Genomic DNA, 18,493 nt, shown 5'->3' on the forward strand with positions numbered 1-18,493 from the left:
AGGGGGTTACCGTGTGGCATGGTCCAAGTCCAGTCTGAGGTCAAGGGTGTGGTATGGAGGCTGTCCATCACGGCTGAAGCGGGGTCCAAGGCAAGGAGTCCGGTGTGGTCAGGAACTCTGGCAGAAGAGCAGGACAGGGTGCCAGCTGGACCAGGTTACCAACAATGTTGCTCCCACAACCTGGGACTGGGCTGGCTGGCTTTTGTCTGCCCCGAGGCATAGGGCAGTCCTGGTTCACAGGTGACTCGCCTCTCCTGGCCTGGAGGAGAGCACTCTTCCTGTGGGAACTTAGTTCCCTCCACCTCTCTGCCCTGAGCCTCTGCAGCTCAGGAGAGGCTGGAGGGTTACCAGACCCAGAGGCAACCTCAGCTTCCCCTGACAGGGCTGGGAGTGGAGCACCTGCAGGCAATGGGTCCTGCACCACCTCCGGAGCCAGAGCAGATTCAGCTGGTGTCTGCTCCTGAGGATCCGGCACAGGTGAGGACCCTTCAGGCTCAAGCCCCAGCCCTGGCTCAGCTGGTCCTGGAGGCGGGGACTCCTGTGCAGGCTGGGATTCCTCAGGTTCAGCCTCTGAATCCGATTCCCAGGCCATCACAGGCTCATCCACACTGACCTTCCCCCTGCTCTTTCCAGGAATGGTTCACACACTTTAAAGCTCTGTATTCAAGTACCCTTTTTTTGCTCCTGAGCTTTCCCCACGAAACCCGTTCTTTAAACCTCAATCAGAGCCAATGACAACTCACTTAAAATCCAAATTGACGTTTGCTCCGGTTGAGTGCTAAAGAGTGGGTTTTTGAGGGGAAAGTTCTAAGGCAAAACATATAAATAAATGCTTGGACACAGAGCTTTTAAGCACAGACCTTTGCCTGGAAAGAGTGTGGCAAAAATATGTGTGAAGAAGCCCTTTAAATTCTTTAAGTTGAAAATGTTTTAAGCTTTTCCCACAGAGGAGTTGTGTGAGCCCATTGAACATATCAGTTGCCATTTTCCAAACCTTTTCCAACAACACAATATCCTAGATTAGTTAGAAATCGAAGGAAGAGCTTAAAAATAACCTACTCCCACCCCAATCCGATTACAACCGATGTGGGAAACCTGTAACTATGTGCAATGGAGTTGTGGCATTTGCTGGGACCAAGGGCGCACTCTGGGCGGGAGAAGGTGCAGAACTTTAAAAATAAATAAATTACTTATTTGTTTTTTCAGATTGAAATTTTACAATCACATATCCAACATACAACATCAAAACAAGATTCCAAAGAATCTCCTGGACTTCTCTCCTCCCCTGCGTGGGTCCTCTTGTTTCCTCCTGCATCTTTTATGATAATCCAAATCTTTTACATCTCCAAAATTCATCATTAAACTACAGCGGAACCTTGGTTGTCAAATGTAATCTGTTCTGGAAGACCATTTGAACTCCAAAACGTTCGACAACCAAGGTGCAATTGCCAGTGGGCAAAATCCATTGAAAGAATGGAGAAATGGACCCTGGAAGCCGTTCAACTTCCGAGGAGCGTTCAAAAATGGAAGCTTTCACTTCCGGGTTGTCAGCATTCAAAAGCCGAAACATTTGACTTCCGAAGCGTTCGACAACCGAGGTTCCACTGTACAAGTGTTATTCCAATCCTACTAACAATTTTAGCTGTTTACAATGGTTTTAAAGATAAATAATAAATTTCCCCCATTCCTTATTAAAATTTTGACCTTCCTGATTTCTGATTTTCCCAGTCATTTTAGCCATTTCGGCATAATCCATCAACTTAATCTGCCATTCTTCTCTGGTAGGGACTTTATCTTCTTTCGAAGAAGAAGAAGAAGAAGAAGAAGAAGAAGAAGAAGAAGAAGAGGAGGAGGAGAAGGAGGAGGAGGAGTTTGGATTTGATATCCCGCTTTATCACTACCCTAAGGAGTCTCAAAGCAGCTAACATTCTCCTTTCCCTTCCTCCCCCACAACAAACACTCTGTGAGGTGAGTGGGGCTGAGAGACTTCAAAGAAGTGTGACTGGTCCAAGGTCACCCAGCAGCTGCATGTGGAGGAGTGGAGACGTAAACCCGGTTCCCCAGATTACGAGACTACCGCTCTTAACCACTACACCACACTGGCTCTCCAAGAGGGTAAACAGAACTGCCTCACCAGCCCAGTGCTCACCACATGGAGTCTGGACAGGTGACACATCCCTTGGTTGGCGAATCCCCACCCCCTGTTGGCAAGGCAGCCTTTCAGTGAGGGGGCTGGGGACATGGCAGCGAGGCCAGGCTTGGCTCTGCTGCCCAATGACCATCAGCGGGGTTCCCTGCATTCCCAGCACCCTCAAAATTGTGTGCCCAGGGCTATGGCCCCCCTGCTACACCCCTGTGTGTCTAATTTCATGTAACCCCCCCCCCCCAACATGGAGTGTCAAAGAGAGAGATGCGGTAGCAATTCCACAATGCAACTGACTCCACCAATATCGGTTGCAGACCCCAATTGTCCCTTCATAGAAAAAAGCCTTCCCTTCTCTTTTTTAGGGGGTTCATCCCTTCAAAGGCAGTAATTGTGAGATGTTAAGGAAACAAAATAATGTGTGAACAAGGTGCAGAAGTATGTATTTATTTGAGGGGAGGGCAGCACTTAGGAGGAAACGCAAGACCGTGGCCAGAATTTCTTGGCAATGAAACTGAGGAGACTGTTAATTATAACTTGCTTTTGCTGGAGGAAATTGCTAAAAAATTAAGATCGATGTGCACTTTGAAAGCTCGAGTACCACGCGGAATAGGCTTCTGGCAAGTCTAAAAATAGGCTTCAGAGGAGTAAAAAGGAAAACCATTTTCCATCTAAGTGAGGCAAGTTTGCTGAGCGTTCAGCAAATATTGGACAATGAAAAAGGAACAAGTTAAATAGTTTTAACTCTAGATACATCTTAAAATAACAAGGATAAGCATTGGCCTACAGCAGAGCACATTAGGTCATGGTAAGGTGACCAAAGGGCTTAGATGACCTTTGGGCTTATTTTCCCAGTGGTAGCCAATGGAGTTTCCTCCAGATGTTGGACTACAAATCTCATCATCCATTGACCATGCTGAGGCTGATGTGAGTTGTAGTCCCTTATACCAGAGTTAGTCAATGAAAAGCTTCTTTTGCTTTTTAAAGAAAACAACAGTGTTTTATCACTCACAACCTGCTGTTTGAGCAAAATACTAATAACAAACATCTCACACCACTAGCAGTTGAAAGCTACCTAGATAATGAACATAAATTGGGTTATTAACAACTCAAAATGCTTCCTAACTGGTGGTGATAGCATTTCACTATGGTTAGTAGGAGAACTAACATCGCCATAGATGCGATCAGTTTTTTGTTCAAATGCTAAAGTAAGAGATGGATCTTATTAATGCTTTCTGTAGATAGCCAGATTCATAGAGATAATATATTGACTCAGATTCATAGAGAGAGCGATTGGCTCAAAGAGAGATATGGGAACACAGGCATTTCTCATGCTTAGTCTTCAATCGAGTTCTTTAATGGAAACTTAGTGGAATGATATGTGTTTGCTATGAGACATGCTTCATGCACAACACAAGACAAATCAGGCTTGCAAATAAGTAACCCCACTACAAGAAGCTGCCACCAGTCCTGACTCGCTGGTGTTTCGCTTTACAGGTAGGTAGCCGTGTTGGTCTGCCGTAGTCGAAACAAAATAAAAAAAATCCTTCCAGTAGCACCTTTGTTGTTGTTTAGCCATGTCTGACTCTTTGTGACTCCATGGACCAGAGCACGCCAGGCACTCCTGTCTTCCACGGCCGCCCGCAGTTTGGTCAAACTCATGCTGGTAGCTTCAAGAACACTGTCCAACCATCTCATCCTCTGTCGTCCCCTTCTCCTTGTGCTCTCCATCTTTCCCAACATCAGGGTCTTTTCCAGGGAGTCTTCTCTTCTCATGAGGTGGCCAAAGTATTGGAGCCTCAGCTTCACGATCTGTCCTTCCAGTGAGAACTCAGGGCTGATTTCCTTCAGAATGGAAGTAGCACCTTAGAGACCAACTAAGTTTGTTATTGGTATGAGCTTTTGTGTGCATGCACACTTCTTCAGGGCAAAAAGTGGCTCCAAAGCATTCTGCTGCCTGAAGTGAAGGACAAAATGGCGCCTCCTTCATTCCATGCATACAAGTCAACCAGGCTGGCTGAATCTTACTTCAACACTAGTGATTGGATAGCATCCTCCATTGCCCTCGAGAGCAAGTAGACTAGCTTAGGGAGCGTACAACGGGGTGTGTGGCCAACACTGCTCTGTCCACTTCCTGCCACTCAGAATCTTTCACCTGAGGCGGCTGCCTCACTCTGCCTAATGGTAGGGCTCCAACATTCTTGACCACTTCAGGACCTCTCAAGTTGAGCGAGAAGTTCTCAATGGATGTTCTAAGGACATTCAGCTTAGCGCGTTTAGAATCTTTGTGCAATATATGAAGAGAACCTAAGAACAGATCAGGAAGTTGTCAATTTTCCTAGATAGTATTCTGGATAAATGTATACACAGACTTCACAATTGGATTCTGCTTCTTTCAAAAGGTCCCCACAGAGCTGGTGATAATCCCATGAAGCTGAACTTGTCAAAATAAGGATTTAGGCAGCAGCAAGTCAACCTTCCCAAAGCCATTCAAAGGTATGGGAAAATATTTTGCCCCCCTCCCTTCCCCACAGATACTGCGGGTAGGCTCCAGAATAATCCATGCAACGGCTTTCAGACAGATCTGCAACAGCTTCCACTGAGCAAAAAAAGAAGAAGAAAAAGAACTTTAGTTTGGAACTTTCCCAAAAGAAACAGCACAGCCTACTAAAATTTTATTTCCAATATTCCCTAATGGAATTCACCGAGCCTGCAAAAGCTTTTGGGAAAACGACATTGCAGTGAAGTGTTTTTTTTGTGTGTGTGTGTTTTACTTTAAAGCAATCAGCATCCTGGAGTTAGCTCTTTTTAAAACATAATGGGAGCAGGGTTTTGGATGTTTTCTGAATGCTTCTTCAAACGGCAACCACACTTAAAAGGGCAGAACGTCTTTAAAATGCAATGCCAGTGCCGAAATGCACAGGATCTGGGGTGATGAGTATTTATTTCTTTATTTCATTGATATCCCACCTTTCCCCCCCAAGGTGGCGTAGATGGTTCTCCCACAACAACCCTGTGAGGTAGGTTAGGCTGGCAAGCAGTGACTGGCCCAAGGTCACCCAGTGAGCTTGGGCCAGTGTGGTGTAGAGAGCCACTGGAGAGCCAGTGTGGTGTAGTGGTTAAGAGCAGTAGACTCGTAATCTGGGGAATGGGGTTCGCGTCTCCGCTCCTCCACCTGCAGCTGCTGGGTGACCTTGGGCCAGTCACACTTCTCTGAAGTCTCTCAGCCCCACTCACCTCACAGAGTGTTTGTTGTGGGGGAGGAAGGGAAAGGAGAATGTTAGCCACTTGGAGACTCCTTTGGGTAGTGATAAAGCAGGATATCAAATCCAAAACTCTTCTCTTCAGTGAGCTTCAAGACCGAGTAGGGATTTGAACCCAGGTCTCTCAGATCCTACTCTTAAACCTTTTAACCACTGTGCCACAGAAAGAAGTATGTGGATGTAAAGGGGTGGGAAACCCTTTTCAGCCCGATGGCCCTTTCCCCAACCCATGGCCAGAAGCAAAAGTAAATACAGCAACAGTTGTGACACCTGCGATTTAGACTTCCCCTGTGAGCTTTGCTTTTAAAAAGTCCCTGAGCAACATCGTTCCCTTTTCCCCACTATACCCATTGTGGGTGTGGTGGGATTTTTTTATTTTTAATTTATTTTTACAGTGGTGGCTCGCAAGACGAAATTAATTCGTTCCGCAAGTCTTTTCGTCTTGCGAGTTTTTCGTCTTGCGAAGCACGGTTTCCCATAGGAATGCATTAAAAATCAATTAATGCGTTCCTATGGAAACCGCCTTCAGACCAGGTCCGGGGACAGTCTGTCCCCCGACCTCTTCTGAAGGCCGGTGGGGGGCGAAAGTCTTTGCTCCCCCCCCCCGCCTGCCTTCCCGGGACAGCGGAGACTTCTCCGCTGTCCCGGGGTGGTCTTAAAATGCTGGCGGGCGGCAGCGAACCCTTCGCTGCCGTCCCCCAGCATTTTAAAAGCCCCCGGGACAGCGGAGACTTCCCGGGGCGATTTTAAAATGCTGGCGGGCAGCAGCGCTGCCGCCCGCCAGCATTTTAAGATCACCCCAGACAGCGGAGAAGTCCTCCGCTGTCCCGGGGTTTTTAAAATGCTGGTGGGCGGCAGCGAAGGCTTCGCGGGCAGCAGCGCTGCCGCCTGCCAGCATTTTAAGATCACCCCAGACAGCGGAGACTTCTCCGCTCCCGGGGCGATTTTAAAATGCTGGCGGGCGGCAGCGAAGCCTTCGCTGCCTCCCACCAGCATTTTAAAAACCCCGGGACAGTGGAGGACTTCTCCGCTGTCTGGGGTGATCTTAAAATGCTGGCGGGCGGCAGCGCTGCTGCCCGCCAGCATTTTAAAATCGCCCCGGGACAGCGGAGGAATTCTCCGCTGTCCCGGGGCGATTTAAAAGCCCCCGGGAAGGCAGGCAGGAGGGACAAAGACTTTCGCCCCCCACCGGCCTTCAGAAGAGGTCCAGGACCTCTTCTGAAGGCGGGCGGGGGGCAAAAGTCTTTGCTCCCCCCCTGCCTGCCTTCAAAAGCCATCCGGGATAGCGGGAAGCGCTTCCCTGCTATCCCGGACTGCTTTTAAAATGCTGGCGTTGGGGAGCAAAGCCTTTCTGCCCCCGCCGGCTTTCCTGGACCTCTTCTGAAGGCCGGAGGGGGGGGAAGGCTTTGCTCCCCACCGCTAGCATTTAAAAGAGGTCCCCGGAGATTTCCCTATGGGCTTTCTTCTTGCGAAGCAAGCCCATAGGGAAATTCGTTTTGCGAAGCGCCTCCAAAACGGAAAACCCTTTCGTCTAGCGGGTTTTTCGTCTTGCGAGGCGTTTGTCTTGCGGGGCACCACTGTAATAGTTTTCACAAAATTATGAACAAAACAAACAAACAAACATAAATCATAACCTTATTAAAATTGCACTTATTAACATTGTTAAGTGACTTCCTCGCTTCCCCTTGGTTGAATTTCAATGAATATTCTTCTAACGGTTTTCCAAATCAAAATTCTTTTAAAATTTAACTCAAACATTAACATCCTTAAATCTTTTCATTTTAAGATTAAACATATTAATTCAACACTTAACTTATATAAAATCCTAAGCCAATTACGTATCCGCAAGCTGTTTCCAGTTAATTTAACTTTACATATTTAACTAAATAGTCATTAAATTTTGTCCATTCTTCCTGATATTCCTCCTCCTTCTGGTCGCAGACTCTTCCGGTTAGGTCGGCTAGCTCCGAAAACTCCATCATCTTCTTCTGCCATTCTTCCACCGTAATTCTTACATTTTCCACTTTTTAACTAGTAAAATTCGGGCAGCAGTTGTGGCATACAAAAATAATTTAACATTTTTCTTGGGCAATTCCAAACCTACTATTCCAAGAAGAAAGGCCTCTGGTTTCTTTATAAATGTATATTTTAACATTATTTTCAATTCATTATAAATCTTTTTCCAGAAGTCTTTCACCTTGGGGCAAGTCCACCACATGTGATAAAAAGTACCTTCCTTTTCTTTACATTTCCAACATAAATTATCACAGTTATGATATATCTTTGCTAATTTAACAGGAGTCAAATACCATCATTTTCATTATATTTTCCTTTAACACCGTACATGCAGTGAACCTGACCCCTTTCCTCCACAATCTTTCCCAATCCTCAAACATTATGCTATGTCCTACATCCCTTGCCCAGTCTATCATTACTGATTTAACTTGTTCATCTTTTGTATGCCACTCCAACAATAATTTGTACATTTTAGACAAGTTTTTACCTTTAGTATCCAACAACTCCGTCTCCAACTTAGATTTTTCAGGGGTATGTGGGAAATTTTAAATGATGGCTCATTTGTTTGATTTTGCCTTAGGTCTCACAATGCAGAATGAATCAGGTGTTGGATAATTCAGCATGCTCTTCCTAAAGTCTTGCCTGTTTCTCGTCCATCTCTCAGTCTCAAAATATCCTACCTACATTTTATAAGCCCATACAACTCATTGACAGCTACAACCATATAACAAACAAACAAATCCAGTATTTAGTGACATCTTGTGGCAAAACCACGCAATAAAACATATCCCGCTTTCACTCATCTCTCTTGGAACAGCAGAACAGTGGGCTGTAGCTCATCTTTAAAGCTTAAGGTAAAAGTTACACACAAATGCATGAGAAACTGTGGAAAAAATGTAGTATAAACACTGACAACTGGGAAACACTAGTCTGCGAGCGCTCCAATTGGAGAACAGCCTTTACTAAAGGTGTCATGGGCTTTGAAGACGCTCAAACTCAGGATGAAAGGGAGAAACGTGCTAAGAGGAAGGCACGCTTGGCAAACCCTCACCGTGATCAACTCCCACTCAGAAACCTATGTCCCCACTGTGGAAGGACATGTGGATCCAGAATTGGCCTCCACAGTCACTTACAGACTCACTCTTAAAACTGTGTTTATGGAAGACAATCTTACTTGGCTACGAGTGATCGCCAAAGAAATTGTCCCAGAATACTGTCATTTGGTTCCATGTATCTGATATGATGTTCCATGCGCAAGGATATGGCACCACTGTGGAAAAACCTATTGAGGTGTGGTATGTTGATTCATGAAGCAGATAGATAAAATTACACGAAGGTTTCAGCAAGAGGTATTGCAGTGTTAAAAAGGGTAAAGGGGCCCCTGACCACTAGGTCCAGTCGTGACCGACTCTGGGGTTGCAGCGCTCATCTCGCTTTATTGGCCGAGGGAGCCAGCGTACAGCTTCTGGGTCATGTGGCCAGCATGACTAAGCCACTTCTGGCGAACCAGAGCAGCGCACGGAAACACTGTCTACCTTCCCGCCACAGTGGCACCTATTTATTTACTTGCACTTTGAGGTGCTTTCGAACTGCTAGGTTGGCAGGAGCAGGGAGCAATGGGATCTCACCCCGTTGTGGGGATTTGAACTACCAACCTTCTGAACGGCAAGTCCTAGACTCTGTGGTTTAACCCACCCACGTCCCCATTTGGAAACATGTAACATTGCAGTGTTCCATGTTTCCAAATACACTATATGAAAGCAAGCACATTCCAATGAGACTTAGACTGGAACTACAGGTGCCAGGCCATTTTATGTCTTGGGCATACATTATTGGGCCTGCTTCAATCGTGAATGAAGGGGGGGCAGGGCAAATTTAATGACAAAAGGAGCACACTTCCTGGTTCATGTGTCTTTGCTGCCATAAATCCTTCCCCACTTTTCAGCTGGCCTCTGATATCTTAAACATGTCCCTCTGGATTGCAGAGAATCTATGGAAAGTAGAGGGATTAGGTCTGTCACACATTTCAATTACAGTGGTACCTCGGGTTACATATGCTTCAGGTTACAGACTCCGCTAACACAGAAATAGTGCTTCAGGTTAAGAACTTTGCTTCAGGATGAGAACAGAAATTGTGTTCCGGTGGCGCGGCGGCAGCAGGAGGCCCCATTAGCTAAAGTGGTACCTCAGGTTAAGAACAGTTTCAGGTTAAGAACGGACCTCCAGAACGAATTAAGTACTTAACCCGAGGTACCATTGTATTTAACAAAATTTATATACTGCGGGATTGCAAGGAAAATCTCTAAATAGTTTACATCCCTTTTGCTACCTAGGCACTGTAAAGGCACGTCCTGCTGCCTCACAAACACTAGGTGCTTATCGAAATTAAAGGCTGCATAACTTCTAGACTATGTTGATCCCATGATACACCTTCTGGTGAACAAGGGCTTCCATCTTTGCCACAGGGTGGGCTAGTACTGGGGAGGGAGGGGCAGCATGGAGTGGAAGAGCAGCAGGGGGGTAATGAAAAACTGTAGTTAACAGAAAATGTCTGGAGGAGTGCATGGGTCCAAGGTTTACTGATGTATGTAATGATGGTTTAGTGTTATGTTTGATCCAGGGCAATGTGTAGTTTTGACCTTCAATTAATATAAAACTGTGGAAATATGAAAACCACACAGGGGAGTAAACCAAGTGTCAGAGCCAAGCAAAAACAACACTTAACATTTACAATAAATAGTGCTTTAAAGTGGCAAAAGCACTTTGCACATACAGACATACCTTGGTTGACGAACGCCTTGCGACTTGAACGTTTTGGCTCCTGAAGACCGCAAACCCAGAAATGAGTGTTCTGGTTTGCGAACATTCTTTGGAACCCGAACATCTGACATGGCTTCTGCGGCTTCCAATTGGCTGCAGGAGCTGTCCCTTGGTTTCCGAATGTTTTGGAAGTCCAACGGACTTCCGGAACGGATCCCGTTCCACTTCTGAGGTACCACTGTATTTTCTCACTAAACCTTGCAGACAACACCTAAAGCACGTATTATAATCCCCATATGGAAGCTAAGACTGAAAGATAGTGGTTTGCCTAAGGCTTACAGTGCAATCCTATGCATACCCAGAAGTAATACCAATAATAATGATGATGATTTTATTTATACCCCACCCATCTGGCTGGGTTACCCAGCCACTCTGGGTGGCTTACAGCACATTAAAAATGGCAAAACATTAGACATTAAAAATCTCCTGATACAGGGCTGCCTTCAGATGTCTTCTAAAAGTCAGATAGTTGTTTATTTCCTTGACATCTGAAGGGAGGGCGTTCCGCAGAACGGGCGCCACTACCAAGAAGGCCCTCTGCCTTGAGTTCAATGTGGTTTTCTCTCAGCTAGCTGTGATTAGCATTGCAGATCCTGTGAGACTGAGTTTTAAGTAGCTACCTCACCAATCACTCTTACACATGAAGTGATGGCAAAGCACTTGCCGTATTTCTCTCTACCACAAGCCTGCAGACGCAGAAACCCAACGCTGGCCAGGAATAGTCTTTGTAGTGAGAAATGGAATAAAATCTTAGATGCAAATTGGAAGAGTGGACTCAGAAAGTTCTTACGAGGTCACCTTGTGGTGACATTTATGAAGGAGGACACCAGGCAATTCGATGAGTTCGGATTATGAATGAATACTGCAGTACCAAACTCCCTCCAGGGAAAAGCTTATTTTAAAACACATAATAAGACAATCATGTTTGCTCAGTCCTGCTTTCCTCATGATATTATGTGAAAGTAATTTAGAAAGAATCACAGCGGTTGTCTAGACATATACCGGTGGGTTCTCTCAAGCTGGAATTTAATTAAATTGAATTTCTTGGAAGAGGAAATCTCTGTTTGACTCTGGGTTGTTATTAAAGATGTGGCTTGGAGAAGAGCATGGGCTTTGTGTGAGGATCTCCATTTTTGAAATCCGATAGTCAAAAAAGAGAGGACAAAGACCACCTGGAGAATACAACTCTTGTGTTACCATTTCCAGTGTTTATACTTTAATTGCAAAAGGGGGGCTTAAACCATATTGTTTCCTGTGTTTGATAGCAGAGGACAAGGAAATTTAGGGTGTGCATCTGGAGTTTCCATACTGATGGTCTGAATCCCAACAACTTTCCATTTCAATAGTACATTCATAGAATCACAGAATTGGAAGGGACCCAAGGGTCATCTAGTCCACCCCCCTGCAATGCAGGAATCTCAACTAAAGCATCCATGACAGATGGCCATCCATCCTCTGCTTAAAAACCTCCAAGGAAAGGCGAAAGATTCAAACGACCTGAGGAGAAGTCAGAGTTATGATACACTGGGCCAAGGATTTGGGGTACAACATACAGTTAAAAGATTGGAAAAAACTTTGGAAAAAAGGAATAAAATTTACAGCATGCAATGCCTTAAAAGAGAATATGATGAAAATGATGTATAGATAGTATTTTACACCAGTGAAATTAGCTAAAATGTATAAAACAAGTAATAAATGTTGGAAATGTAAAGAAAAGGAAGGATCATTTTATCACATGTGGTGGGAATGTAAGAAAGTGAAAAGCTTCTGGGAAATGATATACAGTGGTGCCCCGCAAGACGAAAGCCTCGCAAGACGAAAAACCCGCTAGACGAAAGGGTTTTTCTGTTTTGGAGGCGCTTCGCAAAACGAATTTCCCTATGGGGTTGCTTCACAAGACGAAAAAATCTTGCGTCCCCCAGCGGGGTTTTTTTGCTTTTTTTGCCCTTTTCCTAAGCCGCTAAGGCGCTTATCAGCTGTTCCGCTGATAAGCCGCTTAACAGCTGATCGCTGGAAGCTGCTTGACAGCTCTAGCACTAATCCGCTAAGCTGTCAATGGGCTTGCTTCGCAAGACGAAAAAACCGCTAGACGAAGAGAATCGCGGAACGGATTAATTTCGTCTAGCGAGGCACCACTGTATAATGAGATGAAAAAGATGTTGAAATATACAGTGGTGCCTCGCAAGACGAAATTAATTCGTTCCGCGAGTCTTTTCGTCTTGCGATGTTTTTCCTCTTGCGAAGCACGGTCCGTCGCAACTGCGCCTCTTCAAGCGGCTTTAGGAAAAAAGCGATCAAACTCGCAAGACGTTTTTGTCTTGCGAAGCAAGCCCATAGGGAAATTTGTCTTGCGAAGCGACGCAAAAACTGAAAAACCCTTTCGTCTTGCGCGTTTTTCGTTTTGCGAGGCATTCGTCTTGCGGGGCACCACTGTACGTTTATAAAAAAAACAGAAGCGTTTTTACTTGGCATTGTAAATGAGGGCATTAATAGACAGGATAATAAACTGTTTTTATATGCAACAATGGCAGCAAGTGTATTGTTGGCACAGAAATGGAAACAGGAAGTACCACTGATGAAAGAAGAATGGCAGACGAAATTAATGGATTATGCAGAATTGGATAAGATGACAGGAAGGATTCGAAACCTGCTGGATCAGAGATTCTCAGAGGACTGGAGTAAATATATGAATTATTTGAAAAGCAATTGTAATCAACAGATTACGCTAGTAGGATTGCAAGAAGTTTTGTAAGGAGCATTATGCAAAATATTGCAGAGAAAACCATGCTAAGGATTATTAGTGAAGGAGTATTAAATGTAATACTGAAAATAATGAAATGCAGATTAAGTGATAAAGACTGAAAAATCTTCAGATGCAGTTGATGGAAGTCCAAAACATTGTATAAGATAAGAAAGCATGTTATATGATTTTTGGAAATTATTTGTAAAAATCAATTTTAAAAGTTTTTTTTTTAAAAAAAGCCTCCAAGGAAAGAGCGTCCACAACCTCCCAGGGGAGACCTTTCCACTGTTGAAGTGCTCTTACTGTCAGAAACCTCTTCCTGATGTTTAGTCGGAATCTCCTTTCTTATAACTTGAAACCATTGGTTCCAGTCCTACCCTCCAGAGCAGTAGAAAACAAGCTTGCTCCATCTTCCATGTGACACCCCTTGAAATATTTGAGGATGGCTATCATATCTCCTCTGTGTCTCCTCTTTTCCAGGCTAAACAAACCCAGCTCCTTCAACCGCTCCTCATAAGGCCTGGTTTCCATTCAGCTGTTTTATACTTGAATCACTGGGTTTTTGACATGCAAGATAAACATAGACTTCCTAAATACAGTGGTACCTCGGGTTAAGAAATTAATTCGTTCTGGAGGTCCATTCTTAACCCGAAGCTGTTCTTAACCTGAGGTACCACTTTAGCTAATGGGGCCTCCCGCTGCTGCCGCACCATTTCTGTTCTCATCCTGAAGCAAAGTTCTTAACCCGAGGTACTATTTCTGGGTTAGCGGAGTCTGTAACCTGAAGCGTCTGTAACCCGAGGTACCACTGTAAAGCCAAGGCTAATTTTAGGATTGTGGAGGTGGTTTGATATAATCTTTGCCGCTCTGTCAACAGATGTGCTTTTTTTTCTTACACTCTCAAGAAACTAGAGAGGTCAGCTGAGAAGGGCACATATTGACTAGTGTGCACATTTGATTCAAAACTTCCGTCACCCTCAATATCAGTGTCCCAAGTTGAAAAGTGGAATGGTTTTTGGACTTCTTCTTTTCCTCAGTACTACTGCAATGGCAGCAATGCTACTCCCAACATCACCAGATCAGTAAGTAAATGTAGGGGGAAGTTTGGGGCGAGTGAATGAGTGAGTGGTGAGCCAAAGGATGCCATCAGTTCTGCTGTGGCCTGTACAGTTAAACAACAACTATAACCTATGGGCTTTAAAAACTTGCCTCTTATTGGGGTGGGCTTGTAAAGGTAAAGGTAAAGGTACCCCTGCCCGTACGGGCCAGTCTTGCCAGACTCTGGGGTTGTGCGCCCATCTCAGTCAAGAGGCCAGGGGCCAGCGCTGTCCGGAGACACTTCCGGGTCACGTGGCCAGCGTGACATCGCTGCTCTGGCGAGCCAGAGCCGCACACGGAAACGCCGTTTACCTTCCCGCTGGTAAGCGGTCCCTATTTATCTACTTGCACCCGGAGGTGCTTTCGAACTGCTAGGTTGGCAGGCGCTGGGACCGAGCAGCGGGAGCGCACCCCGCCGCAGGGATTCGAACCGCCGACCTTTCAATCGGCAAGTCCTAGGCGCTGAGGCTTTAACCCACAGCGCCACCTGCGTCCCCTGGGGTGGGCTTGTACCAGCCCCCAAAGGTAAGGCTCAGAGAAGTTTGCTGGTCTCATCTCTTGACAGTTTAAATACTGTAACTCGAGGGGTAGAGGGGGGCGATTGACCAACACAAGCCTCTTTGAAAATAATAGAAACAATACCCCCATAAAAAAGAAACCAAATATCATCCCAACTATGGCCTTTAAAATGTCACAAAAGGGGAAGAACAGGGGGGGGGGGCGAGTCAGAACCGGGTACTTGCAAGCTTTTTCAATGGCATTTCAAATATACAGTGGTACCTTGGTTTAAGAGCAGCTTAGTTTATGAACAACCTGGATTAAGAACGCTGCAAACCCGGAAGCAGGTGTTTTGGTTTGTGAACTTTGCCTTGGAAGCAGAACACATTCTGCTTCCTGTTGAGTGTACATTGAGTCTCCCACTGCTATGGGAAAGCACGTCTTGGTTTAAGAATGTTTTGGTTTAAGAATGGACTTCCATTCTTGGAATAGGAATAAGAATCTGATTGAAAAAGGTACGCCCTGGTGGCTCTCACCAATTGATATTATAAAAATAAAAAAACTAAATTTGACAGGTGAAAGATGGACATATGAAGATCTCCTAGTTAAAATGGAAGGAGGGTGGAAAGTTAGACCGTATGAAGAGGTGAAGGATAAGTTAAACGGATGGATACAATTCCACCAAATTAACGCACTGTGGTATGAACACAAAAAATTAGGGATGAGCGAAAAAAAGTCGAAATACCAGGTGGAAATTTTAGAAAGTAAGACTAAACTTCTTTCCAAAATGTATAAACAACTGCTGGACTGGGAAACTAAAGATGAAGAAGTGAAAGGAGTGATGGTTAAATGAGCTAGAGATCTCGGTTATAATCTGGAATATGACAGATGGCTGAAACTTTGGAAGAAGGGTATGAAGTTCACAGCTTGTGCTGTTCTCCGAGAAAATGTGGAAAAAATGATGTATCACTGGTACATCACCCCGGCAAAACTGGGGAAGATGTACAAAACCGGAGACATCACTTGTTGGAGATGTAAAACCAAGGTAGGAAACTTCTTTCATATGTGGTGGACCTGTGACATGGTGAAAAGATTCTGGGGACAAATCTATGAGGAGTTAAAGAAAATATTGAAATATAACTTCCCTAAAAAACCAGAGGCGTTCCTCTTAGGCATGCTGGGAGAGGAGATTAAAAGTGAGGACCAAACATTTTTCCAGTATGCCACGGTGGCGGCTAGGATCTTATTAGCGCAAAACTGGAAAACTCCCAACACCCCCACGGTCAGGGAATGGCAAATGAGACTGTTTCAATACATAGAGCTAGCGAGATTGACACAAAGAATTAGGCATCAAAATAATGTAAAACTAAAAAACGATTGGAATAAATATCTAAGTTATATTGAAGTTAATCTGGGAACTATTAATGTCACAGTAGACGGTATTTAACACCTGCGATGTACAGAACTAGTATAATTACAACTGCAGAAAAATTACTAGATTACCTAACCTAAACCGAGCTGGACGGAGGTCTAGTGTTTGTAACTGTTTTTATCTGTTCTCTTTTTTTCTTTTTTCTCTCTTCTCTTTTTTTTTCTTTTTCTTTTCCTGAATTTGTTTTCTTTTATATATTTTTTTCCTTTATCTGGTATTTGTTGGTTAAAGTGCGTGTTGTTGTTTTCTTTTTTGTTCAATGTATTCTGTAAAAACTCAATAAAGATATTAAGGAGAAAAAAAAGAATGGACTTCCGGAACGGATTAAGTTTGTAAACCAAGGTACCACTGTAGGTGATTTCACTTAAACGTATGGTGCCTTGGAACGTAACCCCAGCATAAATTGGAAGTTGCCTGTTCTGAATTGTATATACTGGCCAGAAATCCGTTTGTGATTCCAACACCAAGTTCAAAACAGAGCTCTTGCAGCTGCACAAATACTAAAGCAGGTCACAGATTTACACAACACAGCTTCTTCTTCTTCGGAAGTCTACTCCCAGCCAATTGCCCTTCCCTAACATGGGGGGGCACTGTGGGTTAAACCAGAGCCTAGGACTTGCTGATCAGAATGTCGGTGGTTCGAATCCCTGCGACAGGGTGAGCTCCTGTTGCTCGGTCCCTGCTCTTGCCAACCTAGCAATTCGAAAGCACGTCAAAGTACAAGTAGATAAATCGGTACCGCTCCAGCGGGAAGGTAAACAGTGTTTCCATGCGCTGCTCTGATTCGCCAGAAGTGGCTTAGTCATGTTGGCCACATGATCTGGAAGCTGTACACTGGCTCCCTCGGACAATAAAGTGAGATGAGCGCCGCAACCCCAGAGTCGGTCACGACTGGACCTAATGGTCAGGGGTCCCTTTACCTTTACCTTATCTCCCAGCTTGCTCTGAGAGGGAGACAAGAGAAACTTCTCTTTGCCGGCCTCTTATAGGCAGCTCAAGCCACACCCATGTCCTATACCATGCCACCTTCCTACACATGAGTAGGCTTTTTCTCAAGCAGGTTGTAGTCACTAACCCTGGCCAGTCCCATGCCTGGGGCCAAGGTGCTGGCAGGCTCATGCTCCACTTCTCCAGGTCTGGCTGATGCTAAGATTGACAACCATCTGTTGTCTCAATGGCAGTGTTGGTGATCTTGCCACAGTTTATCTTTTAATTCAATTACCTCATTTTCTTCACCTTCTCCCCCAGCATCCTAAAACTGTGGTGCAATGGGGGTATCCCTGCACACATTAGTATACAATATTAATGAATGGTGAATTATTATTATTATTATTATTATTATTATTACCTCACTGTGTTGCCCACCCTTCACCATAAGTTTTCCCATCCAGGTTACAGCAATTTGAAAATAGGTAAAGATAAAGGCACCTCTGACCATTAGGTCCAGGCATGACCGACTCTGAGGTTGCGGCACTCATCTTTCGTTATTGGCCGAGGGAGCCGGCATACAGCTCAGGGTCATGTGGCCAGCATGACTAAGCTGCTTCTGGCGAACCAGAGCAGCGCATGGAAACGCCGTTTACCTTCCCGCCAGAGCGGTACCTATTTATCTACTTGCACTTTGAGGTGCTTTCTAAGTGCTAGGTTGGCAGGAGCAGGGACCGAGCAACAGGAGCTCACCCCGTCACGGGGAGTCGAACTGCCGACCTTCTGATCGGCAAGTCCTAGGCTCTGTGGTTTAACCCACAGCGCCACTCGCATCCCCAAAAATTTTACTTATCCTCCATCAATTTGTCTAATCCTCTTCTAAAGCCATCCAAGTTGGTGGTCCTTACTTGTGGAAGTGAATTCCATTGTTTAACTGCGCACTATCTTCTGTCTGTCCTGAATCTTCCAACATTCATCTTCAGTGTCATGAGCAAGGAGAAAAAATTGTCTCTAGCAACTTTCTCCATACCACACATAGAGAGAAGCAGCTCGAGTCTTGTGTGATCTGGCTGTTTGGCAGGCGAAGGGGAACACAGAGCGGGACTGAATCAACGCTTACTGTGGAGTATTCTCCTGCACAGCTGATGGGCAGAAATGCAAGCTTTTTCTTCCTCCATTTTTAATTTGGCCACATATGGGGGGTGGGGTTTATTGGGTTGTTGTTTTTATTATGTATTTTGTGGTTCTATAAAAGGTAAAGGTAAAGGGACCCCTGACCATTAGGTCCAGTCGTGACTGACTCTGGGGTTGTGGCGCTCATCTCGCTTTATTGGCCAAGGGAGCCGCCGTACAGCTTCTGGGTCATGTGGCCAGCATGACTAAGCCGCTTCTGGCGAACCAGAGCAGCGCACAGAAACGCTGTTTACCTTCCCGCTGGAGCGGTACCTATTTATCTACTTGCACTTTGTGCTTTCTAACTGCTAGATTGGCAGGAGCAGGGACTGAGCAACGGGAGCTCACCCCGTCGCGGGGATTCGAACCGCCAACCTTCT

Source organism: Podarcis gaigeae, assembly GCF_964106915.1.
Source record: "Podarcis gaigeae genome assembly, chromosome: 7".
Taxonomy (NCBI): Eukaryota; Metazoa; Chordata; class Lepidosauria; order Squamata; family Lacertidae; genus Podarcis; species Podarcis gaigeae.